Source organism: Trichosurus vulpecula, chromosome 3 (assembly GCF_011100635.1).
Source record: "Trichosurus vulpecula isolate mTriVul1 chromosome 3, mTriVul1.pri, whole genome shotgun sequence".
Taxonomy (NCBI): Eukaryota; Metazoa; Chordata; class Mammalia; order Diprotodontia; family Phalangeridae; genus Trichosurus; species Trichosurus vulpecula.
In genome coordinates this window covers 413,524,588-413,540,939 of record NC_050575.1, presented here as the reverse complement: position 1 = coordinate 413,540,939, position 16,352 = coordinate 413,524,588, and positions in this window count along the sequence as shown.

Genomic DNA, 16,352 nt, shown 5'->3' with positions numbered 1-16,352 from the left:
CCTACACCTTAGGAAGAAACTCATCGTTGGAGGACTGAGCCATAATAGGGCTCACAACCCTGCTATTTAAGGCCTATTAATGCCAGACTCCACACAAGGGAGGCCACTGGCACTGGAACAATGGGTGAGCCAATTTCACAAAGAAGAGGGAACATATCTATTTCAAATATTGCCAAGGAAGGTAGCACAGGAAATTATTTTACTGAGAAGAGACTGTCAGTGTTACAAGATTTTTAAAAAATATCTCAAGTCCCAATCAGAACTGCCAGTGGAATTGGAAGGGGGTAACCCTGCTGAGAGATATCAGTCAATCAACGATCAATAAACATTCATAATTCACCTACTGTGTGCCAATCACTGTGCTAGGGGTTGGGGATACAAAGGCTGAAATGCCAGTCCCTCCCAACAAGGAGATTATGTTCTCCCTAGGAAAGTGACCTGTACACATAACATTATTTATAAAAATATAGACAGAGTAAATAGACATCAGCAATATAAGGGTCATCTGAATGCAATTTTAAACTGAAATTTTACAAATTTCAAATCGGGAGTTCAGTAGAAAGTGCCAGATTTAGAGCTCAAGGTCCTGGCTTGGAATCTTGGAGAATCTACACAGGACTGGTTTTCCCTCAAGCAAATGTCTGCCTTTCTCTGGGCCTCAGTTCCGGCACCTATAAAGGAAAGGAATTGAAGTCAATGACTTTGTGAGTCGCTTCCAGCTTGCAAGTTCTGACCCTACAGATATGCACATTGCCATTCTCCCACTTTTGTTACAAGTATGGCCTTCCAATGCATTCCAGCTGCAGACAAAAATCCAATAGACTCCCATCCCATTCCATAGTGAAAGAGCCAAGAAATCCAAGCTGACTTTTTGTCAAATCCCACTCAGAGAAAAAGCTTCTAAGAGAGACACAAGGGAAATTTCATACCTCACAGATTCAGAACCAATTTTTCAATTGCTCATAACTCTGTTACCTAATCCTTCTTTCCAAAGCTGATTAGCAGACAATTGCTTGGGGAAGACTAGACACATGGAACGTTTCAATATATAAAACTCATTTGTTTTATGAGTTCTTGGTACCCAGAAAGGTCTTGAATTTCTTTGAAAATAGCAACAATGATATATTTCCTCTTTTCAGGGTCTTCAAAGCTCACTCCAACAGCAATCCTAGGTGTCTAGCAAATAAAGAAAAGCAACGTGTCCTGAGTTACTAAAGACATTCATGTTTGATTCACAGGGAGGGAAAAATGTAGCCTGAGCCTGGATTGCTTGGAGATCTCTCCTGCCCTTTATAGCTACCCAATAGATAAGAATTGCCCATCATTTTCTACCTTCATTGTCAGTGTGGTGAAAAGTGATGGTTAGGGGAAAGAGTTTGGGCTTTGGGGTCAAAGGATCTAGGTTTAATCTCAAGCTCTTATATGTATTTTTGTGCCTGGGAGCTTGGGTGGACTTCAAAGCTAAGCATGAGCAATCACTAGCATGATACATCAGCCAAAAAAAGCTAATGGGATCTTGGGTTGCCCTTAGAGGGGTCCAGAGAATGAGGAAAAGGAAAATGATATCATTGTCCCTCTGCCCTGCACAGCCCCCAACTAGAGCTCTGAACACCTTGGCTTAAAAATGGTACTGATAGGCTGAAGAGACTCCAGTGAGGATGGCCAACATGGGGAAGGACCTGCAACTCATGGCATGTGAATGAGTTAATGAATGAATTATTGAAATAGCATTTATTAATTGCTTATTATGTGTCAGACACTAAGCTAAAAGGTTTGGCTACAAATGCAGAGAGCAAAGGAGAGCCTGTGGAAAAGAGTGTAGAAATCAATGTACATAAATGTGTGTGTACATTACACATATATACACATGCATACATACAGACATATATACACATACACGTGTATATACACATATACATACACATTTATACATGCATTACAATGATTGTGTGTGTGTGTGTGTGTGTGTGTGTGTGTGTGTGTAGATAGACACATTCCCCGGAAGTAGTTCAGCTGAGTATCCTAAGAAAGGGTCGTTCATTTTCCCTTTCTGCTGGGGCCATTGCTGGATGAGGATTAGGAAGAACTGGGTTCCAATCCCTCCTCTGACACTTGCTGGCTATGTGAGCACAACCTGATCACTTAAACATCTCTGAACATCAGACAAATGAGTGAATATCTGCAGAGTGCTTGGCAAACCTTTGAGCACTCTCGAAAGGTGAGCTCTTACTGTTAACTCTCTAAGACTACACTTTATGGAGCCAGGGTGATCAGCAGAGGGAGGGCTTCACCAGAAGGCCAGGACAACAGAGAAGGAATTCCTCCCCCACCCTTGAACCTTTCACAGTTGAGGGAATTGAGACCCAGAGAGGGATGGTGATTTCCTCAAGGTTACAGCTAGTATAAAGCAGTGGGAAAATCAGAGAAACCCGATCTCCTGCTTCAACCCCACATTCAGCACATTGCTCAGTGATACTATCCTGTGTGTTTTCCAAAATGCTGGCATTCTGCACTTCCCTGAAGATAGTCTTCCCAATGGGTACGCATGGATCTTGCCATCAGCCTCTCTCAAGAAAACTGACCACATGGACAGGATCCAAACACCAGGGAAATTGAAGCCAATGACCATGCTCCATGGAAGCCAAGTTCTCCAGGTAAAAGCCTCAAGAACTCCTTAATTGAATATCTAGTCCCTTGAGCAAAAATGTCAAAGTGACCCTTCATCCCCTTAGCCCTTGCTCTCTTCAAAAAGCTGAGGCTCCATCCTAGAGCTGGAAGAAACTATAGTGAGTGGGTGGGGAACTCACAGCCTTGAAGCCGTATGTGACCTTCTAGGTCCTCAGGTGCCGCCTTTGATTGAATCCATGTCTTACAGAACAAATTCTTTTATTAAGGGGATTTGTTCTGTGAAGTTTGGATTCAGTCAAAGGGCTGCACTTGAGGACTTAGAGGGCCACATGCAGGTTCCCCACCCCTAGAGCCACTCCTTTATCTTACACATAGGAGAACTGAGACCCAGAGAAGGCGAGTGACCTAGGTCACACAGCCTGCTAGTAAGAGGCAGGGCAGAGCAGCTAATACCATTCTCTGGTTAGCCATGGCTGCAGTGCTAGACTTGGGTCAGAAACACCTGGGTTCCCTTCCTGTCTCTGACACTTTCTAACCCTGTTGCTATGACATGAGGATAGACCTGGTCTCACAAGGTTATTATTGGGATCATGAATAAGGTAATATCGAGGAAGCGATGAAAGATCCCAACTGTCTCTTCCCACTCCAGCATCAGGACCAGAAAGGTGGAGATCAGCTTTGTGGACCATCTACAGAAGCTCCCAGACCCTGGAGTGAGGGGGAGAGATGGGAGAAGTACCCAAAGTATGCCTTCATCCCCAGAGAAAACTCCTGACAGGGAAATCACAAACAAGGGACTGTTGGGGTTATCACAAGGAGAGACCTCGTGCCTCAGTCCCTCTTCTCTGTGAATGAACATGATCCTCTGGACTCAGAGGTATCACACTTATTGTCCACAAGCCACAAGCAGCCCCCAAAATTCCCTGCTGTACTTGAACTGGATTAAAATGTACTTTTTCAAATAAATAAAAATACACTACAACATGCTGCTCAATTGTTTTTTTAGTTATGTCTGACTCTCTGCGACCCCATTTGGAGTTTTCTTGGCAAAGATACTAGACGGGTTTGCTGTTTCCTTCTCCAGCTCATTTTATAGATAGGGGAACTGAGGCAAATAGGGTGAAGTGACTTGCCCAGGGTCTGAGACCAGATTTGAACTCAGGAAGAAGAGTCTTCCTGCATCCAGGCCCAGCACTTTATCTACTGTGCTACCTAGCTGCCCCCACTATAACACAGAATGTTAATTTGTGGTTTCAATATGCAGCCTGGCAGGGAGTTTGACCCTTAGTACCAGATACCCAAACGATCCATTTCTATTTGGGCACTGACAATTTGTTTGCCATTTCTATAAAAATCATGGTGCTGATAACAATAATAAAAACTAAAAAGAAACAAACAAAAAAAAAATACAAGGGTGGAAAACCTATAGGAAAAAACCGAACTGTCGAGCCCCGTCTATCCCAAAGACCTTGTATTTGACTCTATGGGAGGGGTGGGGGCGGGGATGGGGCTGGGCAGGGCCAGGGATGGGGCGGGGGAGGGCCCTCATATCCTAATGTATAAAATAAGGCAGCAGATCTGATCAACCAAATGTTCTAACGGAAGTAAAAGGTAGCAGCTATTCCTACAGAATGAACAGTAACAGTGGAAAGCCCAGAGAGTGGGGTTAGTGACCATAACAACCAAAGCATCCGCTGCCTAAGGAGAAACTAAGGGGTCCCATTCTTATGGCTTGGGGCAATATCGGATGCTCATGGCCTCAAAGCCATCGGAGCTTGCTGGCTCCTTGGGACCCATCTTGACCTCTCCCCTCATGTCACAACTGAAGAAACTGAGTCCCAGGGTCCTGGTGTAGTTGATTAGGAATGAATTTGGGCTCAAATCCAAGGTTGCTGCTCAGGCCAGCGAACCTTCCACTAGACCGCATGGCCTCAGAAATAGCACAGAGGGGCCAAGAGTAGGTTGAGTTGGGTTTAGCATCTTCTGTATAAGACGGTGACAATGTGTATGATCCATTTTAAGAAGATTTACATTCCTAAGTCATAACTAAAAAAAGAAGGGAAGGGAAGAGGAGACTTGGTGCTTACAGTTTCAGTTATCTGAAAGGCTCCCTGGGGCCAAACCCTGTCCAGCTCTGCCGAGGGGGTTTCCGGCTTTGATCTGGGGCTAGCTCTTGGTGGCTTCTCTGATTTCTGGCAGGCTGAGCCAGGCTGGGATGAAATGCCTCCCCTTGCAAAGCTTGGTCTTCTTTACCTCTCTCTGGCTGGTTAATCACCTGAATTTCATAAGTTTTAGAGCCACCCAGGACCTTGGAGCTCATCAATGCTGCCTGGTAGAGGGGGCACTGGGCCAGGGGTCAGGACCAATCAGGCTCTGAATCTGCCACTGATGCTTCCTGGCCGTGGGACTCTGGGCAAGCTGCTTCCCCTCTCAGAGCTCTGACATTCCATCTCTAAAGATGGCAGTGCTGACATCCATAGCCCCTGGCTCCAAGGACTTCTGTCACTCTCCAGTGCCCTTGGCAGCCCATGCCTAAAGAGGTGATGTAGAAACACCACCTATTGTGACCTCATCTGACTTCCCATTCTACAGTGATGAAAAGGGAAGGCATCTATCCAAGATCCCACCACTAGCAAGAATAGATCCAGGACTGAAACCCAGGAAATAGGATCATAGATTTAAAGCTGTAAGGGCCCTAAGGGGTCATCTAGTCTCATTTTACAGAGGGAGAAACTGAGGCTCAGAGTGCTTATGTGATTTCTGTAAGCTCACAGAGTTTGAATCAGAAGTAGGATATGAACTCAAGCCCTTTTGATTCCAAAATCAGTAATGTCTCCACTAACCTATACTATGGCTCTCTGAAGTCATGTACACACACACACACACACACACACACACACACGTATGTATGTGTGTTTATATATGTATATGTATGTGTGTATAAATTTTCTACTTGTACAAAACAATTCTGAGAATGAGTGCATTTATGTAGTTAATAGACTGCTTTTTAAAACAGTTTACTGGGTGGGATCTCTAGTCTCTGAGCTCTGTCCCTGGAATCCACATTTCCCTGCACCACTGCTAAGGAGGAATCAGTCCTTGCTGAGAAGTGAGGGATCACTGAGCTCCCCAGCCTCCCAGGCTGTTTTTCCATGTCCGACACCCCAGGAATGCTAATAGTCAGCACTTCCCCCTTCAAAATGTGTTTGCTGGTGCTCTGATAACAAAACAAATCTACTGGAAGTTTTGAGGATTTTGAAATAGTGTCTTTCAAATGACCTCAGGACCAAAGAAGATAAGAAAAAACTGCTTTTACAGCTCCTGATAATTAACTCCCTCCCAGATGTCCTCATTCGAGGCTTCCACATGGCCCAGAGCTGACCCTGAGATCTTGGAGGCTAAGCCCAGGATGACCCTAACTACTCCTGGAGCAGCTACTAGGGAGGGAGAACTGAGGTCTTCTTGTGGGAGGGACCTGCCCTTGCTGGTGCAATTCCAAGTCCTAGATAAAAAGGGAAATTAAGCTCAGCCTCAGAGCTGCACTCACAAGATGGCCTCACTACTGAATTCCAACTGATTGACTTTCACTTTCTCACCTTGAAAAGATTATTGCAAGAAGGAGGGAATGAAAAGTAACATTTTGTAACATGCTCAAGGGGAGATGAATGTGGCTCTAACCTAGCCACTATAAAGACACGCATTCAAAATTCATCTCAGAATCTCAGAGCCGGGGCTTCCCAGAGCCTCCTCTCCAAGCTGTGGCGTCACCACCGAGGGGATATCCAGCTTTCCCTTAAAGGACTTGAGTAATGGAGAAGCCCCCTGCCCTCCAAGCAGCCTAAACCACTTTGGTTCATGACTGGGAAGTCTTGACTTTCAGCTTCCATTTGGCTCTCTGTGCTTTCCCCCATTGCTCCTGGCTCTGCCCCGTGAGAACAAGGTTGATGCTTCTTCCACAGGACAGACCTTCCAAGACTCAAAGATGCCTGGCTCTAGGATTATGGTATCCTGAGCTACCTCTTTATCAGGCTAGCCTTGGTTCCTTCAACTCATCCAGGTTAGGTATCATCTTCAAGCCTCTTACTCTCCTGCTTGCCCTTTTCTGAGTGGTCCCCAGATTATCAATGTGCTTCCTGAATTGTGATGTGACCAAGGTGGAAGCCAGCCTTCCAGCTGGGGTCTGACCAGAACAGAGGACAGTGGGACTCTTATCTGCCAAGTCTTTCTAAGCACAGACTATGATAATTCAACAGTTTGGAAAAATGGGCTTTGATCTATGTGGCCCCTCCCTCCATTGATGGGGATTCCAACTTCTCTACACCTTCAAAAGTGTCTTTGAAAGTGCCCATGTCTGGACTTCTCTCTGCAACCAGCCCTTCAAGAAGCTCTTCTGAACATGGTCAGTCTGGGCCACAGGAAGCATCCCTGTGGTCAGTCTACAGCCCAGACTCAAAACCTTCCCCACGGGGTCCAATCTATTAGAGCTGGGGCTCACCCAGCATGGCCTTCAAGAGTTCAGCTCCTCTTCCATCCACAGTGAGGCCTCAGAGAAGGACGTTGGAGCCAGACCCTTGGAAAGCTCAACACTAAGTCTTAGCCTTATGTTAAGGAATAAGATAGGTTCTGTTGTCAATGGCATGAATTCAGACACACACACACACACACACACACACACACACACACACACACCAATTCAGATCAAAGGTCATTAATAAGCTATCCAATGAGAGGCCAGGCTGCCTCTCAAAGTTGTTCTGCCAACATCCATCTTTTTTTTGGGAGGGGGGGAGTGGTCAAGGATGCATCCCACCTCACTCAAAGATCTACCTGTGGAAGTAATAATAATAACTCACTTGTGGAGGATGTCGAAGGGGATATTCCTGTCCAGCAATGGGCTGGATTAGACGTCTCTAAGGTTCTTTCCAGCTCTGGGATTTGGGGGTCACCTTTTTGTGGCTCTTTAAGGGAACAAGATATTCTAACACATGGAAAGGAGACAATTCTCCTGAGCTGTAGGCTCACTTCCCCTTTTTACTGATGAAGAACTTAAGGCTTGCTGAATTGAATTAAATGGTACTAAGTTGAATCGAACTGAATTTTGAGGCAGCAACCTAGTTGGAGGAATCACTTCTTTTACTGTAAAAATGAAGGGGTTGGGCCAGAGGCGATCCCTCCCAGCCCCAAAACTGAGATACCATGGTCCTCTTTGGACCCTGCCAAACTCCAGCCATTCACTGTTCAGACTTCAGAATCATCCACCTGGAAGGGGCCTCAGCGATCTTTAGTCGGCCCCATACCCAAAGAGGCACCAAACTAACAAGCAATAATCCAGCCTATTTTTGAAGTATCCCAATGAATAAGACACCCCCAAACCTCCCAAGGCAGCTCATTCCACCTGGGGGACTCTTAGACTGTTCCGAAGACGGCCCCTCCCTCACTGCTCCTATGCTCGCCCTCCAGGACCCAGCAGACACTCTCTGGGCATCTCCCGCCCTCCTCCAGGCTAAACACCCCAACTGCCTTTAACTAGCCAGAAGATGGCTTTTTCTGATCTGTGGTCTATTTCCAAGCCACCCTTGTGTCAGGCCCTTGGTTCTGCTGCCTTGCTCCACCTGGAACTCAGTCCTTGCTGGGGCTGCTCCTGGGGCTGGATCCAGAGGCCAGATGAGCAGGAGGCAGTGGGGAGGCTGCTGGGAGCCAGGCCCTGGCCACTTCTGGTCCCTCTCCCGCACTCCATCTCCCCCACGTTCCTCATTAAACAGGTTCTATTTAAGTAATCAGCATGAACTCCTTAGTTGTATTTTTGCAACTGGTATCGTATTTGTGGAGCCAAACCTGGGGCCCTTTGATACCAAAGCCATCATGTTGTTACGGTTGGCACTGGTGGTGGGTCGAGCGGCTGTGGCCAGCCTTGCTGCCATCGCCACTGCCCCTTGCCCCCTAGCTCCACCAGCCAAGGAGGAGGGCTGCTGTCTTCATGCTTTCCTGCTCTCCTTCTCAGGGAATGGTGTGGGATTTCAACAGCGTGAAATCTGATCTCAAAGTGTCTGTGGGACCAGAAGTTTTCAGAGAAAACATTTCTTAGCCGTCCTGTTTGCCGCCCCTCCAGCCGGCCCAATTAGACTTGATGGGAATTGGAGAATGCTGTCGCCAGGCCCTGCAGCGGGAATGGCAAACGGGGCCCAAAGCAAATAAACGGCCGAGGCTGGAGAGTGTGGCCAGCCCCCAAACGACCTCCTGGCCCCTGACCTTCTCCTCTCCTGGCCTGGCTGGCCAGGGGAGCAGGCAGGGGGTCCCAGGTTAACCCCATGTGGCTGGGCTTCCCAGCGGCAGTCACTAGAGAGTCATTCATCAGGGCAAGTCTCCAAACAGGAGGAGAATAAATAAACGGGGCAGGAACATCCCGAGCCATTGGGCCCGATAAGGCAGCCGGCCAGGTGTCATGCTGGGGGGGTGGGGGAGGGGTCATCCATCTTGCTCAGTTTCTCAGAGGAAATGTGATGACTTTTCTCACATCCATCTCCCAAACTCTCAGTCAGGAGGTGGGGGAAGGGGGAGGTCACTGTGCTCAGGGCAGGCTTGGGGAAGCAGGCCTTGGAAAATGAGCAGGGGATTGGGGGGGGGGGTGGGACTTGGAACACTAGTGTCTCAGGAGAGCTTTGAATGGGGCAAAGAAGGTACCCCCACCCCCAACTCATCAGGCCTCTATGTCATCACTTATGAAAAAAAGCCCTTCCCGGTTCTAGGCCATTGTGTGAGAGCATTAAGTCAGCTTCCACATAGGTGGCAAGCTGAAGTTGAAAGGATGGGGTATTTTGGTCTGATGTTGCACTCCCTGAATGACCAGCCCCCTCCCCTTGAGAGGGGCAGGAGGGCAGGGTGTTGCTGCAGCTAAAAGGAGAAACAGTTTCTGGTTGACCCTCACCCTCAGCAATCGAGGGTTCTATTGAAGAGCAGGCCCCCTTGGACTATCAGGGGCAGCTTTCTATCAGCAGCTAGCAGGGTGTGGGCAGGAAGAGAATGAGATTCTACCAGGCAAGTTTGCGCCTGGATCCCTGATTGACCCTTCCCCTTGGCATCTTCTCTCTGGAGAATGTAATTTAACATTAGGCCTAGTGGATGTGTCCACCCTTGGACTTTGAGAGTTCTGGAGGTTCTAGATCCAATGAAAGGAACTGGCTGGCACCAGGGAGAGGCTTCCCATAAAAGAAACAGTCACCAAGGAGAGAATTAGCTCAAGCCTGGCTGGTCAGAGCTGAAGCAAAACATACAATGCTTCATTTGAAATCCCCCAAACTATCTTATGTTCTGATGAGATTTCGGTATTAACCTCCCAGCCAATTGTCATAAGTTAATTAATTCTGTCATTCTGTAAATGCACACTATGCATCTTTGATGTTTAGCACCTGTGTGTCTATGTGTGAGTGGGTGAGTGTAATCGGGGGAGGGGGATAAAATATCTGTCCCTTATCTGATTTTACTGAGTACCTTTCTACTACCCCTTTTGGTGAAATCCTAAACCCAGGCTTTAAACAATGTCTCCTTAAGGGACAGAGATTGGGATTTAATGAGATGAAGAGTGTGAGAATAGAGAACCTAGCCCCACCCCCATTGGACACCCAGCTCTCCCAGGACTGAATCTGATGCGCACACCGTGCCTCAGTGTAAAGCAGAGGGGTCCCTTAGCAGGAAAGGCAGTAATACCCCAGTCCATGTGGGTCCAGCAAAGGTCAGTCAAGATTAGACTGGGGCCCTCTCCCAGCAGACATGTGGCCCCTGAGGAAGGAGCCAGCTTCTCTGTGACTAACGATTAAAACCCCAACAAAGATGGACATCTTCCCTCAGTCCTTTCTGCGTGTAACGATTCCCAAGTTCTGTATGCAAACCAAGCTACTGTATATATCTACTCCTGACCTGTCCAAGACAGGTGGCAGACCAGCATGGATATGGTGCTGGTCCTGTCGTGCTATCATTCAATGAGCATTTATCAAGACTGTCTGTGCCAGAAACCATGCTAAGTGCTTAGATCCAAAAACCAAGAATAAAGCAGCCTCTCTTTGCAAAGAACTTGTACTCTTTCCTATTCATCTCGTGCCTCCCATCTAAGGCAAGGCAGCAAGCCAGCTTATTCATGAGCATGTAGCCCCTCCCAGGTAAGTGAGGGATGTTTCTGTGGGGTACAGTGGGGAGAGTTCTGGGTTCATCAGTAAGATTGGCGTGCCCAGAGCTGGAAAGCCTCTGAGCATTGGTCTAAGCTAAATTCTTCATCGTGTAGAAGAGCAAAATGAGACCTGAATGTACAAGTGAAGAGGCTGAGGCTCTAGGAGTCCATTGATAGCACATGGAAGAATTGGAATTTGAACCCAAGCCTTCTGCCTCAAAGTCCAGTCCTCTCCCATGTCAAATAGAAACTCATCGAGGACAGATTTATTTCTCCTCTGCCCTTACAGCACAGTGGCAGGCACTGCTTAATTCATGCTGGTTGAATTGCAGCCCTTTGGGCTGAATTGGATTTCCACTAGACTATTCTGAGAAGACTCAAGTTGCAAAGTCAGCCACTTCGAGGCTGTGACTGTTTTTCCTCATCTGTAAAATGGATCACCAGTCATTGCACTCCCTGCTTCACAAGGCAGTTATGAAGAAAGAGCTTCATAAATCCCCCATTGAAATTGGGGAGCTTATCATGATGGCTGAAGATGGTCCAGCTCTCTCTTCCTGTGCTGAGCCTTGGAGCTGGGAAGGGGAACGCGAGAAGACTCTCCCTGGGTGAAGTAACTGTGAAATCCCAGAAAATGATCCTGCTGAGCCTGACACATTCCCCCTGACAGGATCCTTCTCTTCTCTCCCTGATCCACTGGTAGAAACAATGAGGCCTTTCTCTTCATCTTCTGACTTCAACCCGCCCGTCCTCCAAAAGAGGCAGCCCCAGTAAGATGTTTGGAGAGTCAACAGGCCGCCCTGGCTGAACACTGGAGCCTGCCTCCATATCTTCCCAAGTCCTCATTGGCCTCAGCCTCTCTGCAGAAGATGGGCTTAAATAACTTTCACCTCCTGACCCCTCTTAAATAGCTCTACAGCAAGTCACAAATAAATACCCCTTAATCAGTTGGATTTGTTTGACGGCCAAAATATTTGTGGGGAAAGAAAAGGGAGGCCGGATGAGTCACTTAATCTGTAATTACCAAGTGGGGCTTGTTTCCAAATACCTTTATGGATGGATCCTGCAGTGAGGGCTGGGTAAGGCCACAGATATGAGCTTAAGTGTCTGGGGTGGGGGGGGGGGCGGTGAGGGAGAGCTCTCCAGATGTGCACGGTGCAATGAGGGTGCAGAGAGAGCTCCCCAGATGTGCACAGTGGAGTGGGGGTGCAGAGAAAGCTCCCCAGATTGCACAGTGGGGTTATAGAGGAAGGATGAGACAAATTATGGAATCTTAAGACAATCTTAAGACCATAGAAGGAACTTCCAAGTCACTCACCCAGTCATAGCCTAATACCCTTATTTTGCACATGAGGAAAATAAGATTCAGGGAGGATAAGTAACTTGTTCAATATCTCACATGTGGAAAGAAGCAAAAGTGGGTTTTGAACCCAGGTCCTCTAATTGAGAGCTAAGAAATTTCCCTGTCAAACTCAAGAGCCAACTCATGTGAGTTTTGGGTGGAAAGAGACTCTTGAAGCCACTTAGTCTGCTGTCTTCATACTAACAATAGCCAGCATTTCTATCATCTCATCTGATCCCCACCACAACCCTGGGAAGTATCATTTTACTGATGAGGACACTGAGTCAGGCAGAGGTGAAGTCACTTGCCCAAGATCCCACAGCCAGTAAGTGTCTGAGGCAGGATTCAGATTGAAGTCTTTCCTGACACAAATCCAGTGCTCTCGACCATGTACCAGCTAGCTGGCTTTGTTTGTTTTCAGAGCCAGAAACAGGCTCAGATAAAACAGAAGTCATCCTTGGGGTCTCAGAGCTGGTCAGTGGCAAAGCCAGCACTCTGAGTCAGGGCTTGTCCCTTGGTGCCCAGGGATGATGTTGGTGCCCCTCAGCTGACCCTTAAGCCCTCTCTGGCTTCACAGGAACTTGACCTTTGCATGGCATTAAAATTACAATATAAAGAACCAGGCACCTCAGGAAACATGGGGAGGATTTGGAGTCCAATGACCCCGATCCAAATCCGGGCTCTTCTGCCTTAGTTACCTCAGGTCCCTAAAGTAACTAGGCCTTGGAATTCCCATTGATCAAGTGAGGGGGTGGGACTCCGGGGGCTCCAAGGTCCTTCCAGCTCCTGAGGGCTAGGCTTTCTGACCCACCTTGAGTGGCTTCAGGGCCATGGTCTCAGCGGTCCCAAATGTCTGGTGAGCTCTCCCTCCTCACGTCTAACTCTTAACATCCCTGGCTTCCATCAACGCTTGACTCCTGCAGGGGGGATGCCACACTCTGACCCCTCCCCACTCCCTCCTCTGGGTGTGTCTGTATACACAGACTATATACGTTCAGGTCTCACTGATGTTGTGTACCCCTCTGCGTATGCATCTTTTCACCTATCTTTGAACTCCTCAAAACCAGAAACATTTCATTTTTATCTTAACACATAGTAGGTGTTTCATTAATGCTTGCTGATTGATTTATTGCCTGATTAAACTGTTGACTCAGAGTGGGGATAAATTCCGTCTCAGATACCAACTTGGCACATGGCCATGGGCAAATCATCTAATTCCCTTCAGCCTCATCTCTCTCTTTTGTAAAGTGGAAATAATAACCATGCCTAGATCCCAGAGGATTGATGACTAAGTCTACAGAGATTCTTTCAGTACAAGGAAATGGTAGAAGATGAGCACAGGTACCACCACTGAATTTATCCAATGTAAATGAAAGGCTAACCTTCAATGGAACCTTTGCCTTTGAAGCAGCAAAAATCCAAAAGTGAACTCAAAATGTCCCGCACAGATTCAAACGACCATAGGTAAGTAAAGCAGGGTGAAGCAAGTGCCAGAGGCTTGTGGTTCGGCTACAGAAATGGAAGAATTTGGGATGGTGATTCAGGACCACATCATTGTCCCCAAAAATTATTGAACAATTACCCTAAAAGAGCCAGGATTTAGTAACCAGTGAAGACTTCCAAAGGACATGGCAGAAACTGTGCAACACATCACTGAAAACTAAAAGACAGAGAGATGGATGGACAGATAGACACATGGATAGATGACTAAGTAAGTGAATGAGTGAATTGGTTCTACTGAATTTGTTATTCAATCATTTCAGTCATGCCCGACTCTTCATGACCCCATTTGGGGTTTTCTGGGCAGAAATGCTGGAGTGGTTTGCCATTTCCTTCTCCAGCTCATTTGATAGATGAGGAATTGAGGCAGAGTAAAATGACTTGCCCAAGGTCACATAGCTAGGAAATATCTGAAGCCAAATCTGAATTCAGATCTCTCCTGACTCTAGACCTGGTGCTCTATCCACCACACCACCTAGCCGCAAACACTACTAAATACCTAGTCAGAAATGTCCTGGTGGCTAGGATTACACACCAAAAGCCCATTACCTTTCATGAACTGACAGATGACATAGATCCATTACTATCAATATAGATCCCAAAATATCTTGAGATCTCAACCCATAGACTGTATGGGAACAAGACCGTCATCACAGAACAAAATGTTTCTACATTTCACAGATGAAGGAATGAGGCTCACAACACTGATCCATAAAATTGTTGAAGTTTTTATGGATTAATCTTCTGAACCTTAGTTTCCTCAGTTTTAAATGACTTTATCATACCAAATATTCATAATCCTCCAAATGAACAAAAGCAAAATCTTTCCAATTTTAGAGAGCCATCAGAATAAATAAAAGGCCTGCAGGAACATCCTCCCCATCATCTCTCAGCTATTAGAGCTGTCCTGAAGATTCTCTCTTGAACCCATGAAAGATGAGCTTCTCTCTGCTACTGGTGACTCTGTTACAAAAAGTCATTGTTTTATCAACTTCTTCGATATTCCAGTTGTCGTTAAATATATAAGAATAAAGGCATGATGGAGAACTTGTGATCAGACCATTCCTCTATGGACGTCAAATTTCTGCTATACCTTCATATTTATACAGGGTTTTTTATTTACAAATATTACCTTATTACCTTATAAAGTAGGAAGATGGGAGGCATCGCACTTAGACTGAACTTTTAAGAAAAGCGGAGATTGCCCAAGATGAAGAGGAGGAGACCGTTCCTCACGGAGTAGAGGAATATGGCGAGCCAAATTAATGAGCATCTAGTCATCTACTATGTGTCAAGCACTTTGCTGAAAGCTGGGGATACACAAAAAGAGCCAAAGCAGGCCCCTCAAGGAGCTTCCAGTCTAAGGGGAGACAATGCATGCAAACAACCTCCTACAAACAGACACGGACAGGATAAATTGGAGGGATAAATCATGAGAGGGAAGGCATGGACTGGGAACAGAATAATGACAGTCCGGCCCATACAGCACACACAGGGGACTGATTTCTACTTCTTCTGTGTCTCTCCACTGCCTGGCACATAGTAGGTGCTTAATAAATGAGGCATGTGGTGATACAGTGGATAGAGCACTAATTCTGGAGTCACAAAGACCTGAGTTCAAATCTAGCCTCAGACACTTGATTCTGGGCAAATCATTTAACTTACCTGCCTCAGTTTCTTTAACTGTAAAATGAAGATCACAACAGTTCCTATGTCCCAAAAGTGTGATCAAAGTGTAAAGTGCTTAGTGTAGTGCCCAGCACATAGTAGGAGCTATCCAAATGCTTAATTCTTTCCCTTTCCCTTTGTTGAGTGAATGAACATTGGGGTACAAAGGGTTTGTCTTGAGACAGACTTTGAGGAGATGAGTCACAGAACCATAGTTTTTGAGCTGGAGAAGCCTTTGGGAATCATCCCGTCTGAGGGCCTCACTTTACAGATGATGAAGCTGACCCCTCAGAGAGGGGAAGGGGCCTGCTCATGGACCCACAGGGAGTGAGGAACAGAGCTGGGATTTGAACCTGGGACCTCTGCCTCTGGGCCCTGGGCTCAGTCCATGGCCCCAAGCTGCCTTTCCATGTGTGATCAATCATTCCTAATATGCATCACTGCAGGCGATGGGATGAGGCCCTGGCTCTTGTGGGCTGATGGGTTTCGTGTGCAGTTACGACAAGGGATGTGGACAGAGTTTTCCAGATGGAACTGACTAACCCCACTGACGCCTGTCCCCCGATGGTGGGGGGATGAGCCATACTTTTCCGATGGCTCACTCAGGCCAGGCTCTGCCAGCAGCCCATCCCTGCCCATCCCTGCAGGAGGCTGCAAGGGTCGCTGAGCTCAGACCCCACCAAACCTTTAGGCTCTTCCTGGAGACAGGTGGGATCAGAGGTGGCCCCTCAGAATTCAACTTTTATGGGACCCTGGGAAGCTTTTTTTGCCATCCCTGTCAAACCCCAATTATTTCCCCGGGACTCTTAAGCTCAGAAAAAGTCAAGCCCAGCCAGCAGCAAGTGTGGGGCTGCTCAGCAGGCCTGAGAGGGCTGCAATGTGGTCTAACCGCATTTCACCCAGAGTGGGAGAAGTCCCAGGCGTTGTTTCTGCTAATCTGATGGAGCAAAAGCCATAAATCCTGCCCAGCCCTTCAGTGGGGGATACGGCTGGGGCTCAGGGCCCAGGTGGGGCTTCCTTTACAAGAGTATGGGAGCCAGCAGGGTGCCCCCTCCC